Genomic DNA, 20,595 nt, shown 5'->3' with positions numbered 1-20,595 from the left:
CCTAGTATGATCTCTCACATAGTTGGATATGACCACATTCAAGTTATAAGAGAAACTCTGTTTCATTAACTCCAGAGTTAAATGACTCTGAATTAGACTATCTTTCTGCTGAGAAATGTGGACACTGACCCTGGATCAGAAAGATCTATGAATTGTTTGATCAAGAAATCAAGAGAGGATTTGTGCTGAGTTTTCCATGTATGCCTTCTGACAGAGTGGCATAGCCCATTCAAATAGGAAGCACCTTGTGATGGAAGGAGAGCCACAGTGTGGATTATTTTCCACTGGCACCCCTACCTCCCTCCAGCCCCTGAGCCCTTCTCCTCTCTTCTACACCTTGTTCTGAGCTCAGTGGGGGCTGGCTCCTGAGGACTGAATCACTCAGGTGCCCTTACCAGCTGCCTTCCAGCTGGGTTTAGCAAAGAGGGGAACACAGCAGGAGACCATAGTGTGGGGACACAGAGAGGTGGGTTATTTCTCTGTCCTGAGTTTCTGGCAGTGGCTATGTCTCTACTACAATTCCCACTGGGCAGCTGTCCTTAAGTTTCCAGCTCCCACTGGGCTCTAGTAACATTGCTTCCTCCTTGAGTGCCCTTCTCCTTCCTTGAGGTGTAGTTATAGCTTCCCACTGGTGGCTGGTCCCGGCACCTTGCCTTCCTTTGTTTGTTCCCTCAACTTGGTACAATCTTCTGTCAGGAACCCTTTCATTAGAACTCCTGTGATGGTTTGTGAGCTGTATATCTGCTGACTCTGACTGACTCAGCCTCTTCTAACCAACTCCTACCTAGCAGGTGCTCAAATAAGAATCCTGAATGGAATGGCTCTGTGGTGTGTGGGTATCTTAGAGGGCATGCTTATGTTCTTATGCAAATATGACTCTAATGTATGTGTGTGTGTGTGTGTGTGTGTGTGTGTGTGGCAAATGCAGGAATAAATAACTCTAAAACTTACTTCTACTACTTTATGGTAGATTTCAAAGCCAAGAGATATGAGAAATGACCAACAGTATCATGCCTGGCCTGTGATTCATTCACAAGTCATCAGAAATGTAGTATGTCTTGGTCATATTCAATTAAATCCTGTCCATTTTGGACTGAGAATTTCATCCCATTTGATACCCCTTTGGTGTCAAATAAGGGAAAGGAGATAATAGGGTTCTATTTTCTTAGCTCCTCCAAATGCCATTCCGGGGCCATGACACTCTATTCCGCGCCTGTCTCTCTGGAGGCTTCCTTGGCTGTTGTCCTTAGCGTTTGGCCATACTTGAAGCAACATGAGCCGAAGGGAAAGTTGGCTTTGAAACTGTGGACCCAATGAGGTTATAGTGGTTTCCTGTCCCCATTAAGAAGAATCATATCTGTCACACACGTTGATAGATGACTGTGCTTCTTAGAGTTTTGCCTGGTAAAAGGACATGGAGATATATGGGATTCCCACACCCTCCAGTGCCCCCCAAGGAAATGAGTTATTCCCAGAAAGTTCCAGCATCTTTAATATGGGAGACATATTTTGGTGCACATGCCTTGAAGTCAGTCCATCAATCTGGCATTGTTTAACTTCCCTGAGAAGCAGTGCTATGGGAAGAACTGTTAATGTTTCCAAAACATGTTTTGAAAAGAAGCCACTAGAAGGAGAAACAATTTGCCAAAAAGAAGTCCCTCACCCACTGCAGCACTTTTGTTGTTGTTTGCTCCAATGAAATGAAAACCCCAAACCCTCAAACTGAAGTGTGGCCCACATTTTATGGCCTGACATGAGGAGTTTCACTCAGAAGGATGTACACAGGGTTACTTAGGGCTCTCGGAGTTCGCCATGGAGACTAAGGCAGCCATGGGTATGATGGTGGTAGGTTGAGTTGCTGGAGACTTGCTGCACATTTCTCTCCCTTTCTGCTCAATGGCCTCAACCCTAGCCTTGCTCTCTCTCCCATCTGCTGCAAACAGCTGCCCTTTCCCTCAGGAAATAGCTTGGACCTTCCCATTGATTTCAGGGTGTTCTGCTCTTGTTCATCTCTCTGATCTTGGAGTTCGGAATCTATCCCTTCTCTGGTCCCTTCTCTTTGGCAACTTCTTGATCTGTCTTTTTGGAATTCAGCCTTCTGTTCTGATGCTTGTTTGTGCTTGAACTGTCAGTGCAAAATCCCTGCTCCAGCCCTGAGTCTCTTGAACCTCACCCTCTGGACTCATCCCCAGCCCCATGCTTCCTCCTGTCTCCACCAAGCGTGTGTGTGTGTGTGTAGGGTGGGGAGGGGTGAGATTCTATTCTTGGCCTCAAAAACCATAACTGGTTCTCCATGATAAGGGAAATGCAAATTGAAACAATGAAGTACCATTCACATTTACCAGATTAGCAAAAATTAATTAAGTCTGATGACAACAAGGCTGGTGAGATGTGGGCACAAAGGGACTCTGATGTGAGTGTAAATTGGTATATTTGCTTTGGAGAACGATTTGGCAAGGTCTATTGAAGTCGAAGGCATGTTCCTGCTATGAAATATCAATTCCACTCCTGAGTATATAGCCCAGAGAAACTGTCGTGTAAGTGTACAGACTTGTGTTTGTGTGTATACGTGCCTACATACATTGTAGACACACACCCATGCATATATATATATATATATATGCACGCACACAAAAGAATTCTGATTACATAGTCCACAAGCTGTTGTTTATGGAATGTGTTAATGAAATTGAATACTACACCATGTAGCAGTTAATATAAATGTACTAGATCAACTTTTTATCAACATATATGAATTCTAAAACAATGATGAGTGGAAAAACAAGTTGTAAAAGGATATATGTGTGTTACATACGCATACATAATATATAAAGATGCAATTTGTATTGAAATATAAACAATATGATTAAAATTTTTAATGTTTATTTTTGGAAGAGAGAGACAGAGCATGAGTGGGTGAGGGGCAAAGAACGAGGGGGACACAGAATCCAGAGCAGGCTCCAGGCTCGGAGCTGTCAGCACAGAGCCCGATGCGGGGCTGGAACCCATGAACCATGAGATCATGACCTGAGCCGAAGTCGGACGCTTAACAGACTGAACCACCCAGGTGCCCCTTAACAGTATGATTTTTATTAACACATTCATGTTCATTAAAAGGCAAAAAGACACATGGGAATGATATAGGTCAAATTCAGGTTCATGGTTACTGTTGGGAAGTGTGAGGGAAGGAAAAAGAAACAAGAAGAAACAGAACTGTATCTGGACATTTTTACTTTTTTGAAAGGAGGGAAAGGGAGAGAGAGAGAGAGAGGTCTGAAGCAAGAATGGTAAAATACAATTAATGTTGGTGATGGGCTTACAAATGTGTGGTTTATTCTTTATTCTACTCAGTATGATTAAAATGTTCATATTTACAAATTTAAAACAGTAAGAATATTATTTCTCAGACATACTTTTGTCTTGTGTAGCTGAACTAACTTGAGGATTCATAGAATTCTATTTTGGGGTGAGGGGACAAGGCCTTTGAGAATATCTGGCCAGCAGCTTCTGTCTGGTTCCAGAATGTCTTCTATGACATGTGTGAACACATGCCCTGCCATGGATCTCTAATGACCAGGGCTTCCCCCAAATGGGGCACTCTTTGGAAAGTTACTGCCTTGCATGGAAATCGGCCTTCTGATGGCTTCAGGGCATTGGTCCCAGTCCTGAGCTTCTGCGTGTAAGACCTCACCACAGTGGCCCTAGAGACTGCTGGGAATCAGAGACTGTGGGGCCAGCCTAGCAGGACAACCAGGAAAGAAAGAGGAAGCCAGGTCTTGGAGCCAGCCCCCGGGCGTTCCTCTTTGGAAAGGCTGCCTGGAAGGGACTTGCCAGGAGAAGAACCCTGAGAGGAGGAAGCCTGGCTCTCAGCAAGATTCCGTTGGTGCGCAGCAAACTCTGCCCCTGCCTTGCCGCTTTCCCAGGCCCCACTTCCCCAAACGCGGGCACGTGAACAACAGTTGCAGAGCTTGCTGGTAGCACCCTGGGATCTTCAGGGCCAGACCGGCAGAAGGGCGGGATCGGAGCCAGTGACTCATAGGGACCCTCCGAGGGACCCTCCTCTTCCCTGTCTTTTGTGAAGTCAGCTAGATAAGGCGGTCACATGCCTAATTCCCCTTTGCACTGGTCTGACTTAAAAAGAAAGTCTGGCACCAAAAACAAAACAAAACAAAAAAACAAAACAACAACAAAAAAACCCCTCTTATTCTCTTGTATCTTGTTAAAATGTAGCCAAACTTGAGGGCTGGCTAACAGGTAGGAAAAAAAAATTTGTAGGCACAAGTGAGAACCGATTTTCCCCTTTGTAAACAAAACAGTGACTACCTTAATTTTCCAGGACCACCATCTCTGCACTTTTGGTGAACTCATATATTTATTTTTTTAGGTGCTCTTGTTTTAGGAGAACATGGGAAATGATTGGGTAAAAAAAAAAAATCAGCTGCCGCAACAAGGTCTGGAATTTGTTGACTTTAGCCTAATCTGTATCCATTCAGATTGTTTGGGATGGAAGCTTGAAATCACTAAGAACAGGGTGCCTGAGCTCTAGGTTCTTTCTAGGTGGTGATCTCCATGAAGTGGGAAGATGTGCTGCTGTTGCAGTGGCTGTAAGTTTAGCAGCTTCATGGCCCCGGCCTTACCTCTTCTCTGGTTGTGGGCTCAGTTCTGTAGGCGAGTGGCTGTTCCAGCGTGGCTGCGTCAGAGTCCCCTGAGAGCTTTATGCCGTGGGAGCCATGACCCAGGTGCACCTTAGGCTAATGGAACCAAAATCTTTGGGAATGGGACCCAGGCATATGTACTTGTAAAAACTCTCCGGGTGATTCCAAACAAGCCATGTGTGTGGTGCCTCGAAACGTTGGGAAGGTGTTCTTAGAGACTTGTGGAAAAGAACAAACACTAAAGATTTCATTATGTTCAAAATAACATCAAGAACACTCGAGGGCTTGCCATTGGCCGGGTGCTGTCCCAAATGTTTTCTGTAGGTTATCTAATTAAAACTTTAGAACAGTCTGCTAAGGTAAGTTATTTATATCACAGAAGAGGAAACTGACCTTCATATAGGTTAAGGAACTTGCCCAAGGTGATGCAGCAGAAATGTAGTTCCAGGGGCCCCCTCTTCAGAGGCTGTGCTGGGCCCTGATATTTTCTAGGGTGGAAAATCCCTTTCTCTCCCCTCCGACGTGTGTGAGCACACACACACACACACACACATACACTCGTACTTTCTCTCTCCACCCCGACTTCCACATGCAATTTAAAAGCATTTTCAATAATCTGTGTTTTTAAAATAAGGTTTTGTCAATCTATCCATTCCTTTTCAGTTGATATCCAGAAGTCTGAATTCTCAGGGCACCACAGTTCTTGACTTTTCTTATTATTAGTGTCTCACTGAGCATTACATTAAGGCAAGTGGTGAGGCATTGCATTTGGTATTTGGGTACAAAGGGTCAGGAGTTACTTTCATTATTTCCCTCAACTAAAAGGCAGAAATGATAGTGTTTGCTTCTAGAAGACCTGAAAAATTGATGAAATTTCTTATTTTTCAAACTGGTGTGATGATGTAATGAAAAGGACCCATGAGATCAGGGTTTGTCTTAGTTTTTCCATCCATGCGCTGGGTAACATAGACCCAAGTCACTTCCTGTCCCCGGGACTTCCTTATCTGAGAAAGAAGGAATTGAACCAAGTGTTTGTTAAAAGACCTTCCAGCTCCATGATCCAAAGGATAGCTATATCATCATAGCAGCCTTCCAATCCTGAGGGGTCAGCAGGCTGGTCTGCTGCGATACGTCCATGGATTCCTGCCTGAGCATCATATTTGCGGAACCTGTTTCCCAGGCTTATGATCAGGGACGTAATAAGGAGCAATCGTCTCCGGACAACGGACAGGTCACTCAAGTAACAAAATGTGATACAGGAATAATTGGAAAAGACACACTTTATTATGTATTGAAGAATTTTTCTGGAGATTGTAACTGCATATGGATGAAAGTAGAAATAAAAAATAGATGTACAACGAAAAACAACCTCATGCCAGATTTCTGGATTGAACCGAGTATGTGGGACTGGACACTGCCACACCTTGGAGGGATGTGCTGCCAAGTGGAGCTCGCGAGAGAGGCCAGCTGTCTGTCAGAACCTGGCATTCCATCTTGTGTGTCCCAAGACCCAATTCAGAGATCTGTCTTGAGATGAACACAATCATAAGCTACTGAAGATCTTGTTAACTCACAGTGAAGGACACTTCTTCCCTCGGAAAGAAGTTCGCATCTGCCATCAGGGAAGAACCGTATTCCCCAGCTCGGGGAAAGTGGTTTGGAACTGGAAAGGTGGCTCGGTGAGCTTGGGGTCGGGTCAAAGGCAGAGACAACCACAGAGGACATTTTCTCAGATGTTGTAGATATTGACTGCCTAGTGACCATTCCCACTCTTCTCCGTTGTGTTCAGAACTTGGAACTGGTTAGCCCAATACGTACACTCCTATGTTAAAAGAGAAAGGCTCCTTTTAATGGAGACTTCTGCTGAGAAGCCGGCATGTGGCCTCAGCTTGCTCTGTCTCTCCTAGGCTTTTGCTTCTTGAATAAGAGTAATAGTTGGAGCTTATTTATACTGGAGACCCACCCAGGTAAGGTTGTACAGCAGCTTCTATGACTAAGACCTTCAGGACTGACCTGGGTCTCGTCTGTTCTAAGCCTGGTTTGCCAGACCCTGGGTTGGTCCTCTGTGCTTTCCTATATATTTGCTCTTTCAATAATGCATAGCTTCCAATCCCCCCTTTTCACTGGAAATAGTCAAGCGTCAGTTGCTATATTTGCACTCAAAACCCCTCACTGACACAAGTCCTGGTTAGACCCTCCTTTGCCTGACACAGGATATACCCCTCTTGTGATGAAGCTTAGTATAGCTCGCTGTTTCTCTTTCTCCTGAAAGTCATGAGTAAACACTGCCAACCTCTGACCCTGCGGTTTTCCTTTCTCCACAAACTCACCCTCCTTCTGTTTATACAGAACTTCTCCAGGCAGTACACAAAACAGCTGATTATTTCACCATTTGCTAAAACCAGTTGTAGTTCAATCCTGTCACCTTAAAGGGAGTCTTAGTGCTCCCAAACTCTTTGGGCACACATTTGGAGAAACCCTTTTAGGTTATTTCTTTCCATTTATTTTAGTATAATAACTAACCTCATCTATTGCGCGTGGATTTCACAAAACTAACTTTCCAAGGACAACTCATTTCTAAGTTCTTGGAAGTCACTTCATTTTTTTCTTCATGTACCATCTAGATGTTTAAATTCATCTTGAAGTAACTAATAGACCTTTAAAAATTCTGACTTCCACAGAATCTTGACTGTGGAGAGCCTCTTTTGTTCAAGCTCATGTATTAACTCTTTATTATAGTTCATGTCCTGGATAGCAAGCTACAGGATGCAAAAAGTAGGAGGCTGGTTCTTGCCTATAAGGGAGAGATTTGTGTACATGAAATAATTCTGAACAACCTATACTTTTGAGGACCCCCCCCCCCATACAATGCCCTGTGATAATGACTTTCAAACTGTGTTTTGGAAGCCCTAGTTTTGTGGTGCCACCTGGGGGTTCCTGAGGTGTGCTGTGGGTGAGGAGGCCCGTCTGTTGTTCTATAGGGTATCATTGGAACAGTTATCAATGCCGACTTATCTGCCTTGAGAAAAACCACAAGCCACTGATAGACAACCTTGCTGACTATAGTGAGGGATATTTCTTCCCTTTGCAAGTAAAGACTACATCTGCCATAGGGGAAGAACTCTCTTCCCCAGCCCAGGAAAGATGGATTGCAACTGGAAAGATGGCTAGGTGAACATGGAGTCAGGTCAAATGCAAAAGGATATTTCCTCAAAAGAGGGTCTGAGGACCATGGGAACCAATATTAAGTTGGTGTGCAAGGTGCTTCTTCTTTTTTTTTTTTAATAGTTTATTGTCAAATTGGTTTCCATACAACACCCAGTGCTCTTCCCCATAAGTGCCCTCCACCATCACCACCACCTTTTTCCCCCCTCCCCCTTCCCCTTCAACCCTCAGTTCATTTTCAGCATTCAATAGTCTCTCAAGTTTTGCTTCCCTCTCTCTCCCCAACTCTGTTTCCCTCTTCCCCTCCCCTTGGTCCTCCATTAGGTTTCTTCTGTTTTCCTGTTAGACCTACGGGTGCAAGCATATGGTATCTGTCTTTCTCTGCCTGACTTATTTCGCTTAGCATGACACCCTCAAGGTCCATCCACTTTGCTACAAATGGCCAGATTTCATTCTTCCTCATTGCCATGTAGTACTCCATTGTGTATATATACCACATCTTCTGCAAGGTGCTTCTTGATCCTTCCATGGACTACAGATTCAGATGCATGCCCTGCTGCCAGAAACTCTGAGGTTTTTCTCCTGCAGGGCCTCTGTACTGACCTGCCCTTCAGTGTGTGGCTCTCTCTGCTTTGTGTGCATCACCGGCTCCCTCAAAAGCATACTCCACTTGATAATAAACTCATTGAAAGAGGAGACCTCATTTCATCTGCATGGACCCCTGGTAACTAAGCAAGAGCCTGGCATGGTTGTTGAATTAGAGACGAGGTTTCTCGATGTTTCTGTAAGCATTATAGAATCTGGAGATGAGGAAGATAATTTCTGGCTAGAGTGGTCTGAGAAGACTTCCCTCAAAAAAGTCAGGTTTGTATTAGGCCTTTGAGATATGTGGCATATTTAGTTCATGGAAAGGATGGAGGGCAATTTAAGGCCTGGAATCCTTGCTGAGCAAAGTCTCAGAGCACAGTTTCTGATTATCCCATTGACTGGTAAAGTGCCACTGGGAGAATCAACAGGGGAATGTTTAAAATATACCCACACCTGGATCCCACTGCAGACCAATTGAATCAGTCTCCAGAATGGGCCTGGGCCTTGGTGCTGTACCGTTTCCCTGAAAAGTCTGACGTGCAGCAGGGCTGAGGATGGTCTCGGGACCTTTTGGTTACACAGGAGGGATGGAAAGAAGGGCTGGGTTTGAAGAATGAAGACTCCTTATGGAATCTCTTCTATTGTTGGCCAGGAGTTCGGGACGTGAGCCAATGCATATTAGGGTGCTTTTCATGTTTTGCATACTAGGTTTTATGGAGGTTAATCTGGTTCAGATTCAAATTGAGGGAGGGGGTAAGGGTCTGGGAAACCTGAAAGCAGGATGGCACAAGGTTCCAGGAGAGGCCTGCTCTCAGGTGAAGGAGCAGAAATGAGAAGATGAATTGAGAGACACTGAACAGGAAGAATTAATAGAACAATGTGGGATGAAAAATGAGGACACATCTTCTAATCAGGTGAGGCTGCAACAGTAGAAATCTCTATAGAAAGAGTCCCCAAATTATGCAGGTGAAGAAGTGGGGAATGGTGTTCAATCTCTATGCCCTCTCCCCTGGCCATTGTTGCTGGATTTTAGGAGCTCATTCTTTTCTTTTAATTCGACATCTAAATTATCAATGCATTCTATTTCCCCCTTTCCTTCCTTGAGAAACTTTCTGGAAGGAGAGTCTACACTGATGTCCTCATTTCCCTACCACCCACATTCTCTCTAACCCACTGCAATCTGTCATCTACCCTCAGTCTCTCTTGACAGCCTCCAGTGGCCTCCACTCTTTAAAACCCAGTCTTCTCTCCAAGCTTCATTCCTCTCCACCTCATGGCTACACTTAGCTCTCTCTTTTTAAAAAGATTTTAAATGTTTTATTCATTTTTGAGACAGGGCATGAACAGAGAAGGGGCGTGGGGCAGGGGGGACGTAGAATCTGAAGCAGGCTTCAGGCTTTGAGCTGTCAGCACAGAGCCCAATGAGGGGCTCAAACCCATGAGCTGAGATCATGACCTGAGCTGAAGTCGGATACTCAGACAACTGAGCCAGCCACCCAGGTGTCCCTTAACTCTCTTTCTTAAAATATGCTGCTCTTGGCTTCTGGGCTGGCAGATGCTCCTGGGTCTCCTTCCACTGCTCAGCTGCTCTTTCTCTAACTTGCATTTTTCTTTCCATCCATGTCAGATTCACCTGGGATCCATCCCCAGGCTCTTTCTTTATTTTCATTTCCAACTTTCAGGTGGATATTGTTCACCTGGTTGTCCCATCTATGCCCTGTACTCACTGTCATTATGGTCACCAGTATCGTCAAAGTTCTTTGCTGCATAGATGGTGCTTTTTTCCCAGTGTTTCTTGTGAGCTGCGCTGCCCTCCAACCCTGCTTCTTTCATTCTGCTCTTCCCCCAGACTGAATCTTGGCTCTGTTGCCTGCTAACTGAAGCCCCAGTTTCTCAGTCTAAAATGGGGATAATTAGACTTGCATTATAGGAGCATTGTGACCATTAAACTAGAAAATGTATGTGAAAATGACAAGCTTACAATGATTTGGTCTTCCTTGAAGGCAGGATTTAGGTTTTGTTTGTTTTGTTTTGTTTCTCACTAACCCCCAAAGGAAATGCTCCTAAAACAATGGAGTGAACAAATTCCAAACGCTAGAAAGAGAAGTTGCCTAAGTGATGATTTTGAGTAAATTTTGAGGAAGTGGCAAATTTCAACTGAACTAGGACTGAGCTTATTTTTCCTTCTGAATACCTTCTCAGCGGGGGTAAGGAGACTGCAGGTGTTTGGGGCAAGGTGTGCATGGTAGGGCCTGAGTTTTGACAAAGTTGGCTTGGTGTGATGTACGAAGATGGCAATGTGAGTGCTTTTGCTGCTCATGACCTTGCGTGTCAAGGCAAAGCTCTGTCTTATCAAGGGGTATCAAATGTTTGTCAGCATCTGAGCTGGAAGATTTGATGGCAAGATTTTTACTGTCTGAGCTAGCCTGCGAATTTCTTGTCAATTTTGATTTATGAGTTGTTTCAGATATATGAACTGCTGAGTAACCCTACCTATGACTTGCTACTTAGATTACTGCCTACAAATATTTGGGGGGCGGTAAAGTGATAACATCTAAGGAATATGTCCCCATGACAGAGCTGCAGGTGACTTACTTGTAATACGATGTTCTAGTGTAACTGTGAAAAATTACGTGGCCTTGAGTCCTGAAAAGCATCTAGGATTGTTCAGGGACTATGAACACCATCTGACCTTGCTTTAACGCATCATTCTTAATTCACCTTTTTCAACTGCCAAACAGTGATTTAGAACATTGTAGTCAAAGTTTTTGGGGCTTGGTTTGTTCTAGAATTGCAAGGAAAGTGCCTGACTGTTATGTTTGAAATACTTTGGCAAACATTGTGAGGGTACTGGATCAAGTGTGGTAAAAAGTGAGGAAGTGGACTATATTTAAATTTTTTTGCTTCATGCATGGGAAAGCAAAAAGCTAGTTTTCCAGAAACATCTTCACTAGCTTAATTGCATTCTGTGATTTTATTAAAACATCTTATTTTCATTAGGTAGGTGGATTTCCAATGAGAACATGAATACTTGTTTTGGTGTTCAATGGGTTATGGAGATAACTGGGTAGATAATGTTAGGCTAAGTCGAAAACAATTGAAGTTCAGTTTCAGTAACAAAGGTCAAGAGGTGAAATCGATTATCTCATCCCCAAAGTTGTGTGGTCCCATAACTTGCTTTTCCCCATAGAATGCATTGGAAGTTGTACAACTTTGGAGCCTAATTCTTGAGGAGCCTTATAGCTTCTGTCCTTGTCTTCTGGGAATGCTGCCCTGGGTCTGTGAAGAAGCCACAAGGAGCAGAGATGAGTCTAGCTAGCTAAGCCCCCCTGTATTCACCAGCTGAGAGCCAACATCAAGCTGTAGACATGGGGATGAGGTTGTCTCGGATTATAGGACTCTGTCCAGCCCCAGTTGGGTTCCAGATGACTGCAGTCATATGAATGACCCCAAGAGATAGAGGAAGACTCCATCCAGCTGAGCCCAGCTCAGTTTGCTCACCCCGAGAATCAGAAGCAAATAAAAAACATTTTATAGGTTGTTTTAAGCCATACAATTTTGGGATTATTTGTCATATAGCAATAGATAAGTGATCTAGAGGAGAAACTGAAAACACAGGCAAATACAATTACTATTAAATGTTAACTTTATTGAGAAAAAAAAATAAATTGGACAGTGACTTATTAGACCCCAGAAGTTTAAAGTGGGAAGGGACTTCAGAGGTCATCTCTCTGATGCTTGTGGTTCCTGATGCTACTTTCATGGGTGCATGTTTGCCATTGCTGTGAGACTAGCTGTCAGGCCTCACGTTTCTTGGTAACCCTCCCGAGAGCTCAGAGCCCAGTGCTTACTCAAGGCCTCACTAAATCTTTGTTGCTTGCTGGGTTACATAAGCAGTGGCATGAAGGTCCTGAGGTCATGAGTTTTCAAGGGGATGTGACCCTGGGCCTGACAGCTGATGAGCTTCCTTTTGTCACATATCTTACATACTCTTGCAGTGCTGCATTTCGAAGACAGGGGGTTTGAGTTGCCAAGGATGGCATGATTCTGCATGTCTGTAGTTAGTGCCTGAGAGGTCAGAGGATGCAATCTTTAGCCTTGAGAACCACATTTTATGTACCACTAATTTTTGATAATGGACAGGCATCCCTGTCATCTGTATCCAAGGGGTGTCTGGGTGGCTCAATTGGTTAAACATCTGACTCTTGGTTTTGGCTCAGGTCATGATCTCACAGTTCATGAGTTCGAGTCCCACATGAGGCTCAGTGCTGACAGTGTGGAGACTGCTTGGGATTCTCTCTCTATCTCTCTCTGCACCTCCTCTGCTCATACTTGCTCTCTCTCAAAATAAATAAATAAACTTAAAAAAATGTAAAATAAAATTTTTCCAGAAATAAATATATTTTTCGGTGTACCCTTAAATTAATAGTGGACCCTCAAGCCAAAGGAACAGAATAGCCAGTAACTCCTCACACAGGGCCACCATGCCTTTCTCCTATTACCAATACTGCCTGTAGCCAGCTGTCCAAGGCTGCAGAAAGTCCCTTTGCCAGCCACGTCTGATCCCACTCCCAGAAATAAAAATTGCTGCTGCTTCTTCAGGGGAGTTGTAATTATAAAAGACTCAATTATGTAACAAATTATATGCATTACAAATATAAAGGACTCAATTATATAACAAATTGCTTTGAAATTATTATTTAAATTGTGTATTGGCAGGAACTGGATATTTGAACATAATGAGTTTCATTGATTATAAAAGGGTCTTCTCTAAGCTGATACAATAACTGCCTCTGTTGGTTTGCTGCTCAAAATACCAGCCAGCTGGAAAACTCCTAAAATGTAGGTTTGTTTGAATCATGTTTGGAATATGTAAGAAGGCTGACTCCCTTTGTCGTTTCTGTTCCTGGGTGATAAGGCTCCCTAGAATAGATCTGTGGCCCCACCATGGGGCAATCGCTCTGGCAGGGCTTTCTGCCAGGGCCAGTGGGGCTGGTGCCCAAAGAAGCAGGGCAGTGCAGGGCTGGGAAGCCTAGAGCCTGCACGCCAGAAGAAGGTGCCTCACACCTCCAGGGATCCAGGTCCCACTCCTCTCCCAACCTGCTCAGTCCACACGTGGAAGGAAGCATATGTCTGTTTGGTGGGCTGTGTTCTGTGCTAAATCCTCCCTGGCTTTCTTGAAGGCTTGACACTTAGGGGTGGTGGATGCCAGGCGTGTGTTAGAATGTTTGTCCTGTGTGAATTGTTACTGTAAGGAGTTGTGGCAGGCCAGAACAGACTGCCTGGTTTAATGCAGAGGAGAATTAGGAAGAGCTGAAAGCCCTCAGCCCATGAACTGGCTGCTCTCACACCCAGAGCTCCTGATCAAACCAGGAGAGGAGTTTAGCAGCCAAAGGCATTCAGGTTTTTCGAGAAGGGCTTCAAGGAAACCTTGTCAAATAAGGGTTGTGCTTTTGGCCACTGTGGAGCTTATAGTCCAAGCATTGGCACTTTTTCTGTTAAGGACCAGACAGTAAATGTTTTAGGCTTTGTAGGCCACAGACTTCTGTTTCTCCTCCTTCTCCTTCATTGTTGTGGTTTAAACAACATGTTAAAAATGTAAAAGCCATTCTGTGCTTCTGGGTAGTTACAAAAAAAAAGGGGGCTTCAGGCTGGATTTGGCCCCAGGGCCATGTTGTCATTCCTTCCTGGGTATGATATTTGGTGACAATGCACTGGAATTTTTGCCTTCTATATACTGAGATATGATGGTGGGCACCCAGCAGCGAGTCCCAGATCTGGGTGATCCTTTTATAAAAAGTGGATAAGCACTGAAGGGTCACATGACCTCCTTGGACCCTCTGACTGATCCTCTGCTTCATGGCAACTTTGTTCTTCTAGCAATGCTCGTGGCTCCTGCAGGACTTTCTTGGCAGTTAGCATTTACTCCCTGGCATTTGTAAGGGTGGCTTCATGTGTTCACGTACGCCTGGGCTGTTCTCCCTGGTCTCCTTCCCACACAGTCACACCCACCCTGAGAGCCCCTTGTGAGCAGGGGGCAGCAGGCTTTCAACCTCTTCATCTCCTGTCAGCACTCGGAGCAGTGTCTGCTACAAAAGCACTGAATAATGTGGTCACTGAGTGAATGCCTCCTGTTGCACACTGGGTTCCCATCTTGTTTCCTTTCCACCTGGTGAATCCCAGCAGGTGGAGAAATTGAAGATATTTTGTGCTTTGTGGAGCCCTTGGCAACATGTGGCCACTTTTCTAAGGCTTTTCCCTTGGTTCTGAGTGTTACTCTGCCAAATTCCATAGAAATCTTTGTAATCTGCTCCCAAAGGAATGTGGCTGCCTTTTGGTTGGGAGGAAAACTCCTGAGCCAGCCATGGCTCTCACCTGGACAGATTCTGAAGCTCCGCTGCTCCTCAGGTTTCTGTAATTATTGGTCAAGAAGCCAGGATTAAATGGGCATCTGGGTGGCTTAGTCGGTTAAGCATCTGACTTCAGTTCAGGCCATGATCTCACAGCTCATCAGTTTGAGCCCTGCATTGGGTGAGCACAAGTCCTGCTTCCGGTGAACTTCAGATCTACCTCAGGTGGGCCTCACTTCTCTCTCTCTTTCTCTCTTTCTCTCTCTCTCTCTGCTCCTTGTGGGATCCTTTCTCTTTCTGCTCTTTGCTCACTTGTGCCCTCTATCGCTCTAAAAAGGAAGAAGGGGAAGGGGGAGGGGAAGAGGAAGAGGAAGAAGAATGAGAAACCAGGCTTCCAGCGACATCAGAAGCCTTGACTGTTCTTTCCTAAGACCATGGTTAGCTTTTTAGATTCAGATATCTTGTGATTGGCTTCACCCACACTGTGCTTGCGGAAGGGTTTGTATTAGAGCCTCAGTCTAGGGGTTCCCATTCAACTCAGGATGTTTGGTTCTCTCCCAAGGTTTACTTCCTTTCAGAGATTATATTTTTAAGATGGCAAGTTTTTTGGAATACTTTTGAGCACCAGCTTAGAAATCACAGACTCAACTGGCTTGAACAGTAAGAAAGATCATTATCTTGTATAACAAGAAGTCTTGAGGTAGGGTGCAGAGTTGGTTACTTTGGTAGTTCTCGCTTGTCATTAAGGACCAAGTTCCTTCTCTTCTCTGCCACATTCAGGGTGTTGGCTTCGTCTTTATATCAGCTTTGCCTATGAATGCAGGTGGTTGCCATGGATCCAGTTGCCACATTTCCATGACAATATCCAAGAGGAGAAAAGGAACTACATGGATCCCTTTCATCCATAAGGAAGATTCTTCCTAGAGGCTTCTTACTTTCTTTCATTTTTCATTAGCTATGACTGTGTCCTATGTTTATGTTTGAACTAATCCCTGACTTTGGCCATGAATCACTATGATAGGTTTAGATCAATTATGTCTCATCCTCTGGGACTAGGACCACATCACCTGGGAGCACAAGGTCATACTGAGTAGTTTGGCCACCTACACGCTATCAGGGTTCTGTTGGGAGGAAAGGGAGGGAGAACATCCATTCAAAGTATGTTCTACAATAAAGATTCCTCAGAATCTTCCCTCCTTGAGATGCTGAAAGACTCAGAACCTTCTGAAGTTTTAAAAGGGAACTTTTAGAGAAGGCCGCTTAAAAAAAAAAACCAACCAAAAACTTATGGGAATACCTTGAGCTATTTTGTCTTGCCCTATCCTGCTTTTAGGCAAGAACTATGGGTCTGTCTCATCTCACCCTTGATTCTTGGCATCATGGCTTTGAAGATAGCTAATTATTGTTTATTGAGCACCTGCTCTGCAGTGGGCCTAGTGGGAAGGAATTCACACATATGGTTTCTAATAATATGGCTATGCTGGGAGGGGTACATTGTTATCCCCATTTTACAGATTGGGAACCTGCAACCAGACAAGTTCAGTAGCTTACCTTTAACCACACAGTCTACATGTGTGGCTAGGCCAGGAGTTAGCAAGAATGTTTTGAGTATCCACTTTCATCTAGGCACTGCAGTAGGTGCTGAGGATGCAAAAAATAATCAAATATGGTCCCTGTCCTTAGGGAGCACACAACGTGCTCCTTTCTGGAAGGTTGCTCTAGATAATGTATGCCCTTTGTCTTGCCTGGAAAACAACTTTGAATGGGTAAGAAAATTAGGCAGTGTCATGTGCCTTCTACCTAAAGCCCTCCTATCTTCTCCTATGAAGTCCAGAAGGACTAACTATACTGAATGGTCTGGTGAATGGAGTCAAAGCATAGGCTTTGGTGTCATACTGCCTGGGTTTAAATCCCATCTCTACCATTTTTGGGGTGGGTGACCACTGGCATGATATTCAACCTCTAAGTGGGCTGCTATGAGTTTAGATAAAGGAGATCCTGTAAAAGCACTGAAGACCTCAGTAAAAATCATCAGCTATTATTACCAATGTACGTTGCTTTTAAAGACACTTATCTTATCACATAAAGATTATCAGAGGCCCAGCCTCCCTACCTCCCTTAGTCTCACAGCATCTCACATCCTCCCCCAGGCTCGACCACCAGTGTCATAGGCTGCAGCTTGCAGACTGTTCTGGATAGCACCTGGTGCTTTGAAGTGCTTGATTACAAGCTCAGTAGTGTGAACGATGTGATGTTGTGAATGGCAAGCTTGGCAGCCAAGTCTCCCTGAAGCTTTGATCTGCTTCTGCTTGCTGGCTGCAGAGGGAGTCTGTGGAACAGAAAACAAGCTCTTAGCTACTTCTTTGGGGGCACTAGCCCACTCTTGGCTTTTTTATTCTGTTTATTAAATACAGCCCACGGTGCCAGCTGTCCATAGATGGAGACGTGACAGAAAGTGGGCAGGGGAATCCTCACGCAGGGCTCTTGTCTCATTGCAGGTTCAGGCTGGGCCATCAGGAAGTCCCCTAGCCTTGGTTTCCTCTCCTCAGTACTGGGCGGGCCTTATCAAGCCTGCAGTCTCATTGAAAAAATCCCCTGGGGAGCGGAAACGGAGGAGAAGGGTGCCTGTGAGAAATAGGGCAGCCTGGGCCGGCGTTGAGGAGTGTGCTCCGTGGCCTGGGATACAGCCAATCCATCTGGAAAACCTGCTGTCGGGAGTGTGGGCTGCCTATGAGGCCAAGCAGCCTAATCGATCTTTGGGAGATAATTAAGGCCCACAAAGCCTTGCCGGGCCCTATCAGTGCAAGGTGCTATTAAGAACAAGATAAAAGCTTAGGGCCTTGATTGAATCTGGAAAACAAGGCCCTTGTGGGCATTTTTCTTTGTCATGGTGTCATGGGAGAAAGGAGAGTCCCAGGGAAGGGGGAGGAAGATGAAGGAGCAGAGGGAAAAGCAGTTTTTGAGACAGTAGACAAGAGATCATGAAAAAAAGTGAAACTTCTAGGGTGCCCTGAGCTTTTTGTTTTCTTTTCTGTAGTAGAGAGGAATGCTGTGAGGGACAAGTGGCACATTTGCAGATGATACCACACAGCACCCTCTCCTTTTGTCGTCATTGCCTTGTCCTGACCATCATGCCCATGGGAGGAGCTTGTCCTTTCAGAGGGGGACTCTCCGGGCAGGCTCTCATGGGGACAGGCTTGCATAACCCTGGGCCAGGGTCTGCCTTTTCTTCCTCTTCTACACGTCTTTGCTTCCATGTTTGTAAGGGGGTGAGTCTGCTCAGGAAAGCCTTCAATGGACCAGCCTCCTTTCTGGCCCTCAGAATTTTATTGAGTATTTGCTCTCCTTTTACTGCTTTGCCTTTGGGAAAACTGGCTCTCAAGGCTGAAATCCAGCTGAAGAGATCTAATTTCTCAAAAGCCATTTTGATTTTTTTGCTTCCAAGGGAGTCAGTCCTTTTCACCCCCGAGCCCCAGTTTTGTGACCCCCAGACCTGCCCCTTTGGGCTATGCGTCTGGATAAGGACCCTGGTCTCTTCCTTACTTCCTGCATGTGGACCCAGGATTCCAGAACGGGGGCTGCCTGGGACAGTTTGTGAAGAAGCAGGATTTGTCCCCCATGTCCCTGGTCTCTCGCACTTCCAGATCTGCTGTGTTTTCTTCTGTCTGACTCTGCTCCATTTATGTTTCCGTTCTCCAAATCTTCCTGCTCCCATCCTCATTCATCTTATCAAAACATGCTCTGAAAGGTGGAACTGACCTTAACTTTGGGGGTCTTCCCCTTCAAAGAGCCTTCCCTGCTAGGTCCTACCCTCCCTGCCCACACCCAAGGTGAGGTGCCCTTCCTCATGGCTCACATTATATTCTGTAATACTCTGTAACTTCCCTGATTCAATTCCCATCACATTTTGCATAGTTACCCCTTTCTTGTACATGACCCTCAAGAGATGGCAAGGTCCTTGAAGAAAGTGGCTGTTACTCTTTTACTCTTCCACCTTGATGCTAGCACTGAGCACAATGCTAACACAGTAGGCTCTCAACCTACAGTCCATGTCCAGTGAACTAATAAATCCCTTCCTGCAGTTCTTTCAAGCTGTCCTAGGGTTTGGTTGAGGTGGGTTAGGGGCAATCCAGCTTGGTGGAAGGGAGAGAGGGTGGGCCACCTCCCACCCACCAGGTAATTTCCAGACCCAGTTCCTGCTTTGTCTACAGTAAGTTTACTTTGATCAGTCTTATATTTATATAGACATATATTAAATTATGTATTATGCATATCATGTGTAACATAAATAATATATAGTATGTATGTCACATTCATATTACACATATGCATGTGTAATATATCATATGTATAACATAATATGATATATATATGATATACACACACATATAAAGATATTTTATCAAAAGGGTTCTGTTTAAAAAAGTTTAAAAATCAAGACCTTCAGCTTTTTCTCTTAATATTTATTATTTATTTTTGAGAGAGAGAGACAGAGTACAAGCATAGGAGGGGGAAAGAGAGGGGGAGACACAGAGTCTGAAGCAGGCTCCAGGCTCTGAGCTGTTGGCACAGAGCCTGATGCAGGACTTTAAGCCACAAACTGTGAAATCATGACCTGAACTGAAATGGGACACTTAATCAACTGAGCCGCCCAGGCACCCCAGGATCTTGAACTTTAAATCGTAGGTCTCTCTCTAAGGCATTTGATTTTGAAGCCATTACTAATTATCACTTGGAGAATGGAGAGCTTTGTCCCAGCTGAAACATTTTAGGATTTGACCGAGCTGATGGAGGAATTCCTTTTGGGATAGTAATTCCCTTCTGGTGTACATATTGCATCCCTTTCCCCCATCAGCAGTCCTGGCTGGTGTGAAGGAATAAGAAGGAGTTGAACTATTGGAAGACACAAAGCCATTAGTGTCATTTATCTCAGAGAGTTTTGGTTATTGTTGTTGTTTTGTTCATCCTTGGGCCAGCTGGAAGGCCCTGTTGGCCAGGTTCATGTGTGAGGGATGGGAGTCCCCATAGATACAAGCAAAGTGCTTGTTTCTCTCACTGGGCTGTGAAGAGGCAGCTGGTTGTCAGCTCTTGACCCCCTTTCTCTGAATTGCTTCCTCCTCTCCTCTGAAATCCCCCATCTCTTTCCTTCTTCCTAGATGCTGAGTCCTCCTATCACAAGGTTCCCTATGGGCTTGCCCTTCCTAGTACAAGAGCCTAGGCTCTGGCGCTTGACTCTGTACCAAAATCTGACCAGCTTCTGTCCCATGATGCAATAGTGGCCAAGCACTGAATTGGGAGTCCTAAAACCGGGTCTTGAGTCTTGAATTACTCACCAGCCATGGGACCTCAGGTTAGTCACACATTTTCCAGTCTCAGTAAATGGGAATAATCAACATGGTTTTCCGACCACGAGGTGAGCTTCATTTGAAACCCTAGGTCAGTCTTCCTCAGCTTTTCCTGCAATTTGATTCCTCTGGGGAGCTTTTTTTTTTTTTTTAACAATTATTTTATTTATTTATTTATTTATTTATTTATTTTTTAATAGTTTATTTTCAAATTGGATTCCATATAACACCTAGTGCTTCTCCCCACAAGTGCCCCCCACCATGACCATCACCCCCTCCCTCCCTCCCCCTCCCCATTCAGTCCATGGTTCGTTTTCAGTATTCAATAGTTTCTCATGGTTTGTGTCCCTCTCTCTCCCCAGCTCTCTTTCCCCCTTCCTCTCCCTATGGTCCTCTGTTAGGTTTTACCTGTTAGACCTATGGTATCTGTCTTTCTCTGCCTGACTTATTTCGCTTAGCATGACACCCTTGAGGTCCATCCACTTTGCTACA

General features: G+C 44.7%; 1 long non-coding RNA gene across 1 annotated transcript in view; it reads left to right on the top strand.

The window, feature by feature from the left end:
• Positions 1 to 5,681: 5,681 nt before the first annotated feature.
• LOC115287858 overlaps positions 5,682 to 20,595 on the top strand; it is a 29,070-nt gene continuing 14,156 nt past the window's right edge. The window contains exon 1 of the long non-coding RNA XR_003906690.1: positions 5,682 to 6,622. This is a non-coding gene — a long non-coding RNA (uncharacterized LOC115287858). The remainder of the gene's footprint in view (positions 6,623 to 20,595) is intronic.

This window comes from Suricata suricatta, chromosome 3, assembly GCF_006229205.1.
Source record: "Suricata suricatta isolate VVHF042 chromosome 3, meerkat_22Aug2017_6uvM2_HiC, whole genome shotgun sequence".
NCBI classification, from domain to species: domain Eukaryota; kingdom Metazoa; phylum Chordata; class Mammalia; order Carnivora; family Herpestidae; genus Suricata; species Suricata suricatta.
Note: the sequence above shows the minus strand (reverse complement) of the source record. Positions and strands in the feature narration are given on the sequence as shown.